Source organism: Triturus cristatus, chromosome 2_1, assembly GCF_964204655.1.
Source record: "Triturus cristatus chromosome 2_1, aTriCri1.1, whole genome shotgun sequence".
Lineage (NCBI taxonomy): Eukaryota > Metazoa > Chordata > Amphibia > Caudata > Salamandridae > Triturus > Triturus cristatus.
This window is the reverse complement of record NC_140581.1, coordinates 1,074,648,242-1,074,663,710: the sequence shown is the minus strand read 5'-3', so window position 1 is coordinate 1,074,663,710 and position 15,469 is coordinate 1,074,648,242. Positions and strand designations below refer to the sequence as shown.

The window sequence follows — 15,469 nt, the reverse complement described above, 5'->3', positions numbered from 1 at the left end:
TGGCCAGATTGACAGCCTGGCTTCTTGAAAATAACATAATTTCTGACCTCCAATATGATTTCAGAGAAGGGAGAGGGACGTTGGACCAGTTTGTTAATATACAGATGATCATTGGCAAGTACGCCATTGCCAAAAGAGGGAATTTATATTTGGCCTTTATGGACCTAACTGGTGCCTTTGATCGGATTAACAGAACTAAATGATGGTCTTTCCTTATTAAGCTGGACGTGGATTATGATCTAGTGGCATTCTTACATAGCCTCTATGCCAATCTTACGGCCTCAATTAGGCATAATGGTGATGGTAGCCTACCCGCTTCACGGGAGGTCACTCCAAAGGGAGCTAAGACAAGGATGCATTATTGCACTTCTGTTATTTACACTCTACATAAACCAATTAGAACCCGCACCTACCGCTGCCTACAGGGATATTCCTTAGGCCGGACAAAAACTCAGACCTGCATTAATCTACGCAGATGATGTGATTTTGATATTGAGGACACCACTGTGTTTGCAAAGGCTATTGGATGCCTTCCTTGGTTTTATGGATTCTCTGGACTTTCTTGGTAACTGGGTCTAACTTTCAAAGGTTGCTACCTTCCCATATTTGGCGTACCTTTTGATAAGCGGGTATCGTGGAGTGCTCAAAAAATAAAGGAAAAAAAACCTTTGTTAAGAGCAGTGGCGGCGACATTTGAATTCGCTAGGAGATAAGGAGCTAAATCAGTACAGGCTTTGATCAAGGTGTGCCAAGAAAAAGCTATCCCAATGGCTAGCTATTGGTGCGATGTCTGTGTTATAAAAATTGTAGGGAGATGCAAAGGATAGAAGATACATTTCTGAGAAATATTTTGTTTGTCCCTGCGTGCACACTGTCTTTCATGTTACACGAAGAACTGAACACAGGGTATATACCGGATTTGATCCCCATAGCGCAGGTTTTGCAATGGCTTTGAATTTGGACAAACCCTGCTCTCGTTTGAAATCGGTTTGTGTTTAATTACTGTTTACTTCTGGAAGGTGGGCTTCATTTCCCCTGGTTTGAATATGTCAAAGGCTGGTTAGAGAAGGTGGGTCGGCCAAACCTGTTAGACAATCCAACAACCTTGATAAAAAGGAATTTGCTGGAAATGAAGAGCCTATCTCTTTCTCATGGCTGTGGAAAGAGAGAGGAGGGAGCTTACCAAACCCTCAGTGAAAGCATGCATTATGTTGGTAATGGGCCATGCAATAGAGCCGTATTTGGTGACAGTTAATAACCCACACCATAGGTGTTTATTGACGAGGTTTAAATTTAATATGATTTTGTTTGGTTCTTGGCTGTCACTACAGGATTTCTTCAAATTGAGACATAACCCCTTTACCCTTTGATAAATTGTCTGTAAAGGATACCGTGCACTTTATATTTTTATGTTATTTCTATTTGTCGTCAAGCAAGTGTTTTATTTTGCCACTGTTAAAAGGAATGGGCTTCTAGGAAGCTAAACCAGCGATGATATACCTGCAAATGTTTCAGTCTCCCTTGGATACTTTTAGCTTGCAAGTTTTTTGGTGGGGGCACTTAGAGTCAGAAAATAACGTTTTAGAGCTTTGCTGTGATTGTACATGTGATTGTCAGATGGGTTGGCTTCTTTAAAGCCATAGCGGAGTACTTCTTTAATATTTCTGCCTAAGTTATGTTTGTTTTATGATTTTGAAGGAGTTCCCACAAGGATCTTATGACAATGGCTTGTAATATGGCACTTGTTCTTCATGAGTATTATTTTATGATATTGGAGTTTTTATTAAGGTATGTGTTTAATTGGTATTCTTTCTTTTATGGTTTTTAATGTTTTTATATATTTGGACTTTATGTTAATTTGCCTTAGGTTTTACCACGAGCATGCATTTAAAAATGTCACGCAGAAAAATTGTGCAGAATGCCCCACTCTTTCATTCCTTTTGCCACGCCTCAGCCAGGCCTTTACTTTTTAAAAATAGATGCTATTAGGATAATGCTGAACAATGCACAAGTATTCAATCGTTTGACCTTAAAATGGCGTGCTTAGATACTGTCATAAGTATAAAATGTGCTGAGTTTATAAAATGTATTACTTTTTTCAGCTACATATTCTCGTTAACTACAATTGAACTTTCTTCTTTGTCATTAGTTCATATAATATTGAATAGAGGATTTTGTTCCAATAAACGTATGTTTATAAGACGATGGACTGTCTTTACCTAATAGGAGATCCGCAAGTACATTTTTCTGTTTTGAGCATAGTTAATTGTTCCTCAGTGAAACCTCTCATAAATGATAAGCTGAACACTGTAATGTTCTTCTCTGGGAACCAAGGTTATCTTGTCCAAGGTGTGCAAACACTAACATGGTAGGATACTTTACTGATAATAGACCGTGAGCTTCACATGTTTACCGTGAGAAAGGAGAAAAGAAGTTGTCTATAGTCGAAAGATGCCTTCTCATCGGATGGGAACGTTTGGAGTTGCAACTTTGCAATACATGTTCTTATGTCTTTTATAATAGTGTGTGTTTCTAGCTAGCAAGCGCTATTAGTCCCATTCCCATTCACACCATTCTTCTTTGCATTGGCCCTCGTCTTTTTGCTGTGAGCTAATGCTGACGGTGATTGCTGTTGCCTGACAGTTTGTAGGTGACAATTTCTTTCCTTTTGCCCTGACGGGTGCAACTACTGCTTGTCTGTTTTTCGATTTTACCTGATTGAGATTTATTTGATCAGTTGCTACTGTGGCTGTATACTAATGTGTTTGGAGAGATGAGATTCGGCTGAGTTTCAAGAATTGCACTTTATAGGGAGTTCGACTTATGTTAGACTTCAATGGTGATGCTCCTTTGATCTTGCTCTTTTCCAAGGACTCTTTATGGGTGCTGTCGGGCTAGGGTACTTTTAGATATAGTAGGGACTAATTCCTTAATGGAACACTGTATTATTTTATTATATTGATGACCCTAACCATATTTTTCTTGCTGATTTCTGTGATCAGAATATTTGATTTGCAAATTGAATAAAAATATGAATACAAATAACTTACTCATTTCTTAATGAGAAAAAGAGTTATGAAAACTTTCCCAAAACTTTCATCATTGACTGAACTTAAATGTAAAGTATGCCAATGAGTCACTTGATTTGAGTTTGTTTCCATTCATACACAGTGGCAAATATCTGTCACTTTAAAGAAGAAGAAATTATAGCATGCAGTTGAAGTTTGTTTCTGTAAGTAAGGAGGTTAAACTTGTACTGGAGGGTAAGTAAATTTGGACTCTTTCCGCGTTATCATTGCCCACAGCTGTGCCGTGTGCAGAGGTAGCACTCAATTCCTGTTATTTCATCACCTCGCGTGGTTATATGCTTAGAGTGGTGGAGGTGGGTGGCAGGAGACCAGGTTTTATTTGTCATTTGGAAGGCAGGCCATGTTATGTATGGTCGCCCATTTCTACCTTTACCCTTGAGTATATATTGGAAACAGAAGAATATGAACCGGGAGACTATGTACAAAAATATTTTTTAAAGTATAGATGGCGGACCAATGAATAACATCTCTCATTGCTTATCTGATGTTGGTCAGAACCCCTAGATGAAAAACATCCCTGTTATTCACAATTACCCATCTATATGTTGATAACAACCAAGCTTCAAATTTCTCAACATCTTCAGGGGTAACTTGCACTCCTTCCTGTTAATTGACTACTCCTTCATCAAATAAGCACATATTAACGCCCATCTGTTCAAAGTCCATGTCAGGGATATTCAAAAAGCACAGTGATAGCTCAACCACAATGCTGTAACCACACAACAAAACACCATAACAATACAACCCATTAGTGCAATTCAAAAGCCAGCCAATAGTGCAGAAAACAATACAAAATGCAACACAACCACAGCACAACGCAAATAATCTAAACAACATAACAGAAGAACACTAAACAAAAACACGTCAGAGCAAATCAACAATGAAACAAGACCACATTAAAAAATACAACTGCACAGCAACACACAACAGAACCCAAAAATCAAACAATATGAGGCAGCAATACAAAACAACACCATGCATAATTGAAGCACATGACACCACAACAAAATACAAAAAAATAGTAAAAATCACACTTCACAATAACTCACCACGACACTGCAACAAGGCACAACTAAAATACAGCCACAATATAACACAGTAGCAACAGAAAACAACAGCAAAACCAAAAAACCAAAACCACACAAAGGGGCTTATATGCTGTTTCCTTGTCATCTTTGGTGTTGCATTGTGCTATTTTTGTGATGGTACACTATTGTTGTATTTTGGTGTGAAGGTATGTTGTTTCTGAGTAGTGTGATTTTGTTCGGCTTTTGGGTTATGTTAGGATGACGTTTTTTGTTGCTGTGCAGGCGTGTTGCTTTGTGGGATGTTGTGATAGTTTGTTGTGTTGGCACGTTGTTGTTTTGTGGGTTGTGGTATATTGGGTTATTGTTTTGTCAATGTGCTGCTGCGTTGTAATTAGTTGGTGTGTTGTATTGTAATGTGTTGAGTATTTATTGATGTGTTTTGGTTTAACTGTGGGGCTATGTTTTTACTGTATTGAGCCACTTCTCTGCTTTGGTTGTGTTGTTTTATTGTAATACGTTGTGCTGTTATTCTAAATCAACCGACTTCAGCTTACATATGGACATTTTTGTCATACGCAAGTATTGTCATTTTCAGCGCAAAGTAAATTGTGCAGGTGTTTGTAGGTGTGGGCACTGACACTCATGTTGGGGGCCAGGAGTTATTTACTTACCACCATGTAGCTGTGATACCAGTACCACCGCCATAAAAAACGGTTTGTGATACGGCGCCTGATGTCATACAACAGAACTAAACGCATCAGAGGCTGAAAGTTCTAGAAGCAGGCAGAACGTGGCAGCGCTCTCCTCACAGAGGACCCCTGGCTGCCAAGGTGATGAGCGCCGTGCCTTGACAGCGGGTGGGCCACCGAGGAGGCAAGGGCGAGGCGTTGGTCTGTGAAGAGGGAGTTAGTGTAGGGAGGGAGGGGTAGGCGATGCGGCCACACGGAGCGGCCGTATAAAGAGGCAGCGCACGCTGCCTCGCTGCCTCTGCTTCTCGCAAGTGGTGGGGGTCTCGCCTGAGTCAAACGTCGAAGTGCGAGAAGCTTCAGCGAAAAGGACCATCGTTTTTTCAAAATTATATCAGGTTCTGCCGTTGAAGAGGCATTTCAGGTACATTCAAAACTTCTTTGTGTTTTATCATTGTGTAACGGTTGTTTTGACGTCTTTGTTTAAACAAGAACAGTCGAAGTGAGCAAGGGAGGATGTACAAAGAGATGGATGCGTGTTCAGAGGAAATAGCACTTTAAATCCTCCGTGGATAGTAGTAATATTTGGGTTAAAGACACGTTGCCACCTTGACAGCTGATGTTATAATTTCCAAAATCAACTAAATACATTTTATGAGGCTTGGTGGTATGGCAGGCTGGTGGCACAGAATACGATTCAAACTTTCAGGTGCAGATGCAGTGAACACATTAACTCCGTGGCACATGACCTTGCATACGTTATCTGTGATTTTACCGGTCTCGAACAGTTATTTTCACTCAAAAATCTGTGGTGTTTTTGGGCTATGGTCAATGCATTATCATGCAAATGAAAAATGATTCTTGTTAGCTTGATTTCTGGGGAGGTAGCCGCAAGGGAAGGCCTGGAAAAACCCCATGGTCTCTCTTGCTAGTTGTACTAACAGATATGAAGACACATCAGAGGCGAGGTCTAATTTTGCCTTTCCATTTAAGACATCAGTTTAAAACTCTTTGAAGGTGAGGAATACTTGAGGTGTTCTGGGAACACAGTCTTTCTCTGCTCAAATATATCTAAGGCCCGAGTGAACTAAGAAACACAAAGTATTACATGTTACTAGTAAAAGTGCATTAAATTAAAAGATGTTTGCTGCAGATGTCATTCACGCAGATCTAAACACCCACCACAAACGAAGAAACCTGCAATGTCATTGAGTAAGTGGTGGCTGGGTGAGGATTATTAAATGCTCAATATTCGTTATTAGGCAACGAATTCAGAACTGCTGCTTCACTTAATGTGCCCCGTGTACATTCATGGTCGGACAGGCCTGTGTAGCAACAAAGCAGTGGCAGAAGGGCTGGTCTGATGTGTCAGTGTGTTGGCCGATTTTAGGTCTCGCCTAAGGCAATGCATGCTCTGTCTTTTGCGAGAGATATTGCTATCTTGCGTGGGCTAAAAGCCCGCCCATTGATTACCATTGGTTGGCCTCATTGTCTCTCTCATTTGCTTGCTTCTTATTAATTAGCTATGTGGGCTTTCCTCCCTCTTCTTGTGTTTGTCCCTCACCTGGAGTGCAGCACTTTACTATGTGCTTCTACTGCTCTTTTTTTCAGGTGCTACTTTATTCTTTTTGTTTAAGCACACTACAAGTGTGCATATGTTTTACAAATGTCTTCCTTGTGTGCTTCTCTTCCTCTTCTGTCAAACTCCGTGTTTCTCTCTCTTGCCCGTGTGCCTCTCCCCCAAACCCCCCACATAGCCTTTTTTCCCATGTGCTTTCTCCCCAGCAGCTCCATGTTGTTCTCTCACACATTTGTTCTAACCACCCATGTCCCCGTGTTGCTTTCCACACCCATGCCCCATGTTTCTTCTGCCCCTCGTCCTCTGTGCTGCTAATGCCCGCAACCAGCATGTTGGTTCCTCCCACCTGCTTTCAAAAAACACAAAATAATGCTTTTTGAATTTTCTTTTACGGCGAAAAGCCACATCAAAAGTTTTATTTTTAATTCTTTAGAGGTGTGGCACAGCATTAGGACTGCTGTGCTGTATGGCTAAAACTATTGGTAAAACCATTCGGTTCCAATGGCGAGACCTATTTGCTATGCTAATGCTTGTTGTGGCTGTTTGTGGGCCAAGTTTTACTGTTGCTGACTCTGATTTCGCCTAAACATTGCATGCAGCAAGCACAAATGCATGCAGTTTCACATACCTTGCAAAACCCCTATACTAATTTCTATACTGTAGTGTTGGTACTGAAGATTGTGATGTCAAATCTTGACATCACAAGCATTATGTTCTTATGTAGTTACCTGCTAGCTGTACAGTTTGAAGGAGACAATGAGTTGTTAGCTGTTTGGATTAGGAATACAATAAAAAGACTTATTTCACATCCATTTTGTACTATCTTTACTACAAATAAAAATTAAAAACTGCCACAATTTGCAAACGTAGGCCACGTTTTTTTAGATATCTGATAAGCTAATGGAGGGCATTTTATCTTAGTGCAAAGGTATATTTTCTGTACCAATCCGATCCTGTGTAAAGTCATACTCTAAACAAATGTCAACCCGTGTGGGTCAAGAAAACGATTTTGATGGAGGGAAGTGCAGTTCATCATAAAAGGTAAAGGTGGAGAGCTTTTTGTCAGGATGATAAAATGTAGCACCCAGAAGAGATTGAAGAGAGTGTGCTTTAACCAAGGAGGAAGGTTTTTATGGAAGGTTTCTACTTCCAAGGACTTTTATGCAGTGTTTCTTCTTCCATGCTGTTTCTCTGCTACATCTTCCAGCACGGTGATAGTGTGTGAATCTGGATTCATTGTGGATATTTATCACTGTATATTCAGGTTAAAAGTAAAACATAATAGACATGATTACAAGGGTGGGAGAAGTTTTCAGAAATTAAACCTTTTAATTCAAAGCAGGCAGTACGAGACTTTATAGGTGGCATGCTCCACTTTTTAGGCAGCCCACTGCCACCACACACCTTACAGCTGAAGGTGGGGCTTGTACAGCACAGCTATTAAAAAACCTAACTAACTTACAAGGAAATGTGATTTATTTACAGGGACATCTTCAGTCATATAAGGGCACATTCAGTGCTTAATTTGAGCTGGTGGTTGCAGGTGGTGGTGGTGTCCACCAGCACTCATTCTGACCAGGACACAAACTAAATGGACGGACCAGGAACCAACAACACAGGACCCTACAGGGAACAGGAAACGCCCAGGCCGAATGGGATGCCAGGCCAGACCAGAGACAAGTGCCCCACCGGACAGGCCAAGCCCGCCCAGGAATGAGCAGGGATGGCCTCAAAGAGGCAGTCTGGGCCCCAGAGAAGTTAGAGGGACAGACGGCACAGCCAGAGGCAAAAACCGTGCCCCCAAGAAGGAAGCTGGCAACACCCCATAAGAGGCAGACCGGGCATAAAAAACAGAGGCCTGAAAACAGACCGACAGGTCACAACCCCCAGGTGAGCCACCGGGAACTGAAGGCAAAAAGGCTCAGGAATAACAAGGAGCAGCCAAAAGCTTGTGCAACAGCCCTTACAGACACCAAGGCATCAAAAAGGGACCCTGGTGGGAACACAGCAGCCCCTGGGGACACCCAATGCAACAGCCCCTGGTAAGCCGAAAACAGCAGAAGCGCAGAAAAGCAGGTGAAGGGCAGGCATGACACCCTGCCCCGCAGCCACCACAGCAGCCCCGTACCCCAGGGACACCGAAAACGAGCCGCCAACATCCTGCCACACAGCGAGCAGGAAAGAGAAGCACCACCATACCAGGCCCGGGAACACAGCCACAGCATACAGGCCTGGAACGCAGAGGAAGAAGCACCAACCGCACAACAGGCAGCCACAGCACCAGGAAAGACAGGCAAGATTCATGCACAAACAGCATGGCCACCAGTCAGGACGACACAGGGCATGAGAGGAAACGGACCAAGCAGAACATACCCCGGAAACTCCACAACGGAGGGTGGGGAGTAAGGCACAAAAACAGGAAGGGTGAACAGCACAGCAGGCCACCAGAAACACCCAAGGAAAACCTCAGAGAATATAATTGGATAGAGCCGCAAGGCTAGCAGGGTAGCGACCAAACAGCCGAGGAACATACAGAGACAACACAGACAACCGTGACACAAGGTGCAACCAAACCCCCCGAAGGCCCGAAACAGACCAAGTGGGCAGGAAGAGATCCAGCAGAAGAAAAGGCCAGGACTGGGCCCAACCAGAAGAAGGGGCACAAAGAACAAGGGAGCCCGAAGGCACCAAATGGCACAGACAGAGCACACCAGCCCAAAAAGTGCCAGGCAGCACCTAACCCACCAGTACGAAAAAGGGCGGCAGGAGGCCAAATCGGCACAGGCAGGATAGGTGGCAGAGGGCACAATAGCACCCAAAAGGCCGAGAACTAAGGAGAAGCAGAATCCAAAGGCAGCAGCAGAGCAGCCGCCAAATTAGCCCCCCCCTGCAACCAGACACACCCCAACCAGCTGGAGGAAGGCACCGCACCCCCAAACCGGGACGAGGAGACATGAGGAGAAAATCAAAAGCATAAGCCCATGGCACAGCCAAGAGGAAGCTGCACTAGAAACACGTCATGCCGCCCATCATACAGACCCCCCACACACAGGGGCCACAAGGGTGATCAGCCAGGGACAGGGCCCAGTAGACCAACCAGGCCCCCGAGAGACAACATCCAGAGAGTCAGGAACTCAAGGAAGAGGCAGAAAAGGGAACAAACTCCCCACAGCAGAGGGCCAAGCTCACAACCGTTGCACAGCAAACAGGCGACCATGCATTCAACCAGCACGCAGCCAGCAGCAGCCAAAGAAAAATGCAGCAAACCATGTCCGGAAAGAATGCACCGCAAACCAACTGCTGGGCAACCCACTGCACAGAGCCACACCAACCCCAGCAGGGAGCAAGCATAGCAAGAAGCCGAGCAGGCAGCCCAACCCCAACAGCACACCAACCATGCCTGGAGGAAAGCACCACAGACCCCCAGCTAAGAAGCCCAGTGGAACACAGCCACTGGCGACCCCCAGCGCCGCATTGAGGCTCCAACACAACAGGGTCACCGGGGAAAGGAGCAGAAGCAAAAGCCCCCGGCACCCCACGGAGCCCAGGCCCCACCAGGAAGGAGGCAAACATCCGGCAAAACAGCCGCCAGGGAGAGCAAAGCACAAGACCCTGCGTCTGAGCCCCAGAGCCCGGCAACACCGGACAAACCCAAAGGTCAACCAGCACCCAAAAGCCTGCAGTACTGCTGCAAACCCCACCGGAAACAGGAGACCCAGGAAACCAAGACAAGCCAAGAAACTGGCCGCTAGTGAAGCACCACAGGCCTCCAATCAGGCAGAAGCAAGTCAGGTAGAGAAGTCACCAGCGTGCCAAACCGCAGGCCAAAAGACATCCCCAACACTCACCGTACAGGCTGACAGGCAATCAGAACAGCAGCAGCCCAGCCTCACACCCCAAGCCGGGAAAATCCGAGGCCTCACAGCCAACCTCACCAGGACACACCAGGGGCACAAGCAAGCGCACATACACCCAATGGCATCAGGATGCAGCAACACAGATGGCCAAAGCAACTCCAATTGCAAGGGAACACACTCATCGACCCCAGAATGACGAAAGGCTGACCGGACCCTCCAGGAACCGAACCCGCGACACTGAGGACGAACACAGGCCACCAAAGAGGATGCAAATGGCCACAAAGCCCGGGTGGGAATCCATAACAACTGACCAGGCACATAACTGGCCAAACACGCCTGTAAGAAACAAAATAATGCATATACCGGCAGGACAGCGGGAACACAGGGCACAAAGAAGCCAGATGCACAGGGCGTAAAAGCAAGAGCCACCAGAAACAGGATGCACCACCAGCACAAACAAGCTGGAAACGCGGGGCAGGCCTACCAGGAACCAGCAAACCCAGGAGCCCCAACTCCCAGGTAACAAACACATGCCCCCAGCGGCAGCCGGCTGTTCTAAAGCACCTTCTTTCCCCGGCCGGGCGCAACAAGAGAATCCGGCAAGATCACCACCTGCCGCACAGCAGACAGCCTGACCCCAGAATGCACCGAAAGTGGGGGCAAGAACCAGCCGCTGCACCGCAAGCAGCCAGACCCCCGCACAGCAGCCGATCCCCAACTCAGAAATGGTGACAGGGAAGAGCACCGACCAGCAGCAAGGCAGACCAACAGGTGCCCCGCACCCTCACCTGAAGGGCTGGCCCCCACAGCAAGCTGAAACAGAAGGAGCAGGATCAAACGGACCACACAAGCTCCTCACCATACTGTCACGTGAAGCCAGAAAGAGACCCACATGAAAACGCTGGAGCACACATACCGCACATGCCCATAAATTGGAATTAGCACAAAAAAGGAACATGAAGTATGGAGGGGGAGGGACTATAATGCTTGGGAAAGGATTGAGAGTGGAGGCACAGGCGCCTCACTATATGATTCTTAGTGAACGCAGAAGGCTGGGTCTGTGCACTATCTGGACTAGACCACTCTTAAATTTTACTAACAAACACAGTGTCCAGATAGGTTGTTTTTTAATTACTCATACGAGACTTTAGTTCTTTGTTCTAAAACCTGTGTGTTTTTTATTTCACTTCTTTTTATACTTTTTTCAAACAAAATTAAACTATTATTCTCATGTCTTTTGTCCGGCCAGACAAATGTTTCACAAACATATTTACACATTCAAAACAATATATAGTATTGTAACACCACAAAATGCATAATAGAAATCACAGTACAATACATATAACATTAGATAAACAATAAAAACAGATACCCAGTCTGTAATTTTACAAATACACCTGGCGGACACTCAAATATAGGCCCAAAGGCTCCTGCATTTTGTCCTGCCTATGTGTAACGCTCAGGGAGAACTTGATTCAAAGGGTGTTGTCTATAGGGAGACAAAAAGATGTATAAACTCCCTCGCGTCACTCCCAGCTGTTAGTCCCTTGAGCACAAGCCAACGCGTTTCAAACCCTATACTGCTTGAAGATTGTCCTCAGGACTCGGACTTGGTGGTCTTGGTGAATTAATTTCTGCTACTGAAGGGACTGTTTCCTTGTTACACAATTTTTCTCCAATTCTCCCTTCTTATTCTTTCTTTTTGTGTCTGGTGCCTGATTTATTTTGAACACTCTGACTCCCGTAGGATCTCGTTACTTTCAAATGGGTGTCCTTCATGAGACTAACAGCTGGGTGTGCCTCGAGGGAATTTATACATCTTTTTGTCCCCCTATAGACAACAACCTTTGAATCAAGTTCTCCCTGAGCGTTACACATAGGCACTGAGGCAGCTGAGTACAGAGTGCAGGCGCCCAATGTTAGCCAATGGGGCTAACCTGGCCTTCAGTTAGGGAGTGCTTATGAGCAGGCCACTCGGCTGTGGGAGCAAAGCTCCTGGAGTTAAGGTCAGCACTGCAGCGGCCAACAATTAGCACAGGAGCGGCACCACCAGCGGCACAGTGGTGGCTGGGTGCAGTGTGCCAAGAAGACGTCGGGGACCCCCTGGTTTCCTATGGAGACCTTCGGTTCAGCAAAGTTGCTGTAGGCTCAGGCAGGGAAACTTCCTGAAGGCGACCACCGGCTGGAGAGGTAAGTTGGATTCTTGAGGGATGCATGGACACCGTCGGTTGGGCCACCCAAGGCCGTGGGGCACCGTGTTCAGGGGTGTCTTTTGGCGTCAGGTCTTCTTACCAGCTCTGGTCAGGGGATCCATCAGGTTGAGGCTACAGGCATCGGCTCGAAGCATGAGGGAGATCGGGGATCACCAGATCCCAGGTCAGGATCACTGGGGAGACCTCCTTGCGGTGTTGGGCCACTCAACCCCGGGCTGTGGGCGTCTGGTGCAGAGTAGTGCAGAATTACGGAGTCCCCAGACTCTGGAATCTGTGGGTGAGTCTTGGTTTGAGCAAATACAGTACTCACGAGAGACAGAGTCTGTAAGATGGTTGCAGGGCAACTCCTCTGGGCTCTGGGGGTTGCTGACTGCTGGACTCGCCTGGGTTCTTGCTTTAGGCAGGTCGTAGATGGGACAGGCCAGTAGGGCTGGGTCCAAAGGAGTTAGTGACCTCTTCTTCCTGGGTCAGCACGGCTCTTCGTACCTTCTTTCTTCCTCGAATATGAAGAGGCAAGGTTCAGGGTGGCCCCTAAATACTAGATTTAGGGGCATTAAAAGGGTAGTGTGGTTTGGGACCAAGAGGTCCCTTCCTTGGTGTGGGTTCACCCCCTGTTCTGCCACCCTCCAGTGGGAAGGGGCATGAGCCTCTCCCTAATTGGCTGGGCCCCCTCATCTTCAAGACGGAGGGGACTGAGATGTGTGCTTCACTTCGCCTCCCCCACCTGAGGGGTTTGCAAAGGTGGGCTTACCTCTCCTCCTAGTTCGGTTTCCCTGCCGATTCTCCTACCCAAAGTAGGGGGCAGAACTGGTGGGAGCCAATTGCTGGGGGCAGCAAAAGGCAGAGAGAGCTTCCAAAGGCAACAGGCCTTAGAAGCTTCCCCTTCATGGACCCAGCCCATCCTGGGGGAATGACACCTCTGCCCAGGATGGGCTTTGTTTCTGGATCCAGAGAGTGAAGGCTCTCTACCCAGGGGTCCAGAAACATGTCTCATGAGGCAAATGGCGGGCAATTTAGAAAGAACACGAGGCACGACATTATGGTCCCAATCAAGCGACACAGCCCATCTCAAATGAGTCCAATGAATTAAATTTATGGTACAACTCCTTGACTCTGAGTCTAAACCTGTGTCCTCCACAACGGCGCTATTGCAAGTGATGTCCTCCTTTTATGCCCAACTTTATACTGCCACCCAAAATTCTCACCTCGACCGAGCTACATGAGTACTTCAATACTATACTACTGCTTTGGCTGGACCGCACCTATCATGCTTATCTTGACTCCCCCATCACTAAGTAGGAGATAGAACAGGTTGTCGGTGCCCTTCCCGGAGTTAAGGCCCTAGGTCTTGAGGGACTTACCACCACCTTTTACAAGCAGTTCACTCCCCTGCTGGTCCCTCACTTGCTAGAAATGTTCCAAGACTGACTGAATATGGGCTCGCTGCCACCCTCGCTGCAGGAAGCAGTCATCACATTCCTCAAACCAGACAAACCTGTTGACCGTTGTGATCCGTACAGACCTCTTTCCCTTATCAATGCTGACAAAATATTCAGTAAGGTGCTGGCCAATCGACTGTTGCCCCTCTTACCCATGATCAATCGGTCAAATCAATTGGGCTTCATTCCGGCCTTTTCCAAGTTGCATAACCTCCATACCATTTTTGCAGTTATGCACCACCTTGATCTCCAGGTATCCGCTGTGGCCATACTAGTTGATGCCACCAAAGCTTTCGACTCACTGGAGTGGGGATATCTCTGGGGATATCTCTTTCCTCTGGTGGTGCAGCTTGGCTTGAGTCCTCTTTTTATCATATTTATATGCCTCCTATACACACTTCCCACTACACGTGTGCGCTTTAATGGGCTCCCATCAGACCCCTTCTCGGTCATACAAGTCACGGGTGCTCACTATCACCATTACTCTTTGCCATTTCTATGGAACCTCTGATGGCGAGGCTTCAGCAGTTTCACTCAAAGAGGGGTATTGGCTTTACTATCAGAGGCCTGGTGGTCTCAATGTACAGGGATGACTTCACCTATAGGCTTGAAAATCCAGCTACAATCTGGCCCCATTGACACATGAGGTAGTGCGGTTTGGTGACTATTCTGGTATCCAAGTGAAATGGGCCAAATCCATACTTTTTTCTCTCACACACCCCTTCCCCACTGAGTACCCCTGAAGTGGGCAAACAAACTGGTGTGATACCTGGGTATATGGCTGAGTCGGGACCCAGAAGATCTATAGCGCGTAAACTATGATTGCGCTATGTCTTGGCTGGAGAACAGAATGCCCACATGGTCCAAGTTACTGCTTTCACTAGCTGGCTGTATCGCAATTGCAAAGATATTCATCCTTTCTAAATTCCTTAACCTAGTTCTATGTGTCCCCCTCCATCTTGCTTCTCATTTCCCTAAGCACTTACGATCCAATTTGGTGACTCTGACATGGGTGGTTAGATAGCTGCAGGTCTCCTGGGAGCTCCTCACCCTACCGCTCGCTCAGGGGATTGCCAGACATGACACTAAATGCTTGATTGGCCCGGCCTCAGTTCCTTCGCTATTGGCTTTATCGTACCCAATTTCTGCCCTATACGGCAGTTGAAATGGATCGAGTAGCTCCATGGCCCCTACAAACTGCATTGTTTCTACCATGCAAAGCTTCTAAGGCTGAAATCAATACCGTTGAATGTGTGTGCTGGGCTTGGGAGGGCCTGCGGAAGACAGTATGGATGGCACATCTTTATGCACCCACCATCCCCCTGGCCAACAACCCCATGCTCCCCCGACTCTCAGACAAGGGCGCTATAGCTCGTGCAAACAAAACGGGGCATCAGACTATTCTCAGGTCTCTACCCTGAAGACCAGTTCATCCCTTTGTTTGATGACTGCAAGCCACCTGTAGCGCCATGCATGATACCTTCCCTTCCCCGCCACCAACCCATTCGGCTCTCGAGCACGTCCTCACTTCACCGTCTCCCCACAAACTGATTACTCACCTTTACAATACTATGCAAT

General features: G+C 46.4%; 1 protein-coding gene across 1 annotated transcript in view; it reads left to right on the top strand.

The window, feature by feature from the left end:
* The first annotated feature begins 5,119 nt into the window (after positions 1-5,119).
* LOC146866377 (uncharacterized) overlaps positions 5,120-15,469 on the top strand; it is a 185,526-nt gene continuing 175,176 nt past the window's right edge. Inside the window, exon 1 of the mRNA XM_085640851.1 lies at positions 5,120-5,227. The gene's annotated coding sequence lies outside the window, so the exon portion shown is untranslated. The remainder of the gene's footprint in view (positions 5,228-15,469) is intronic.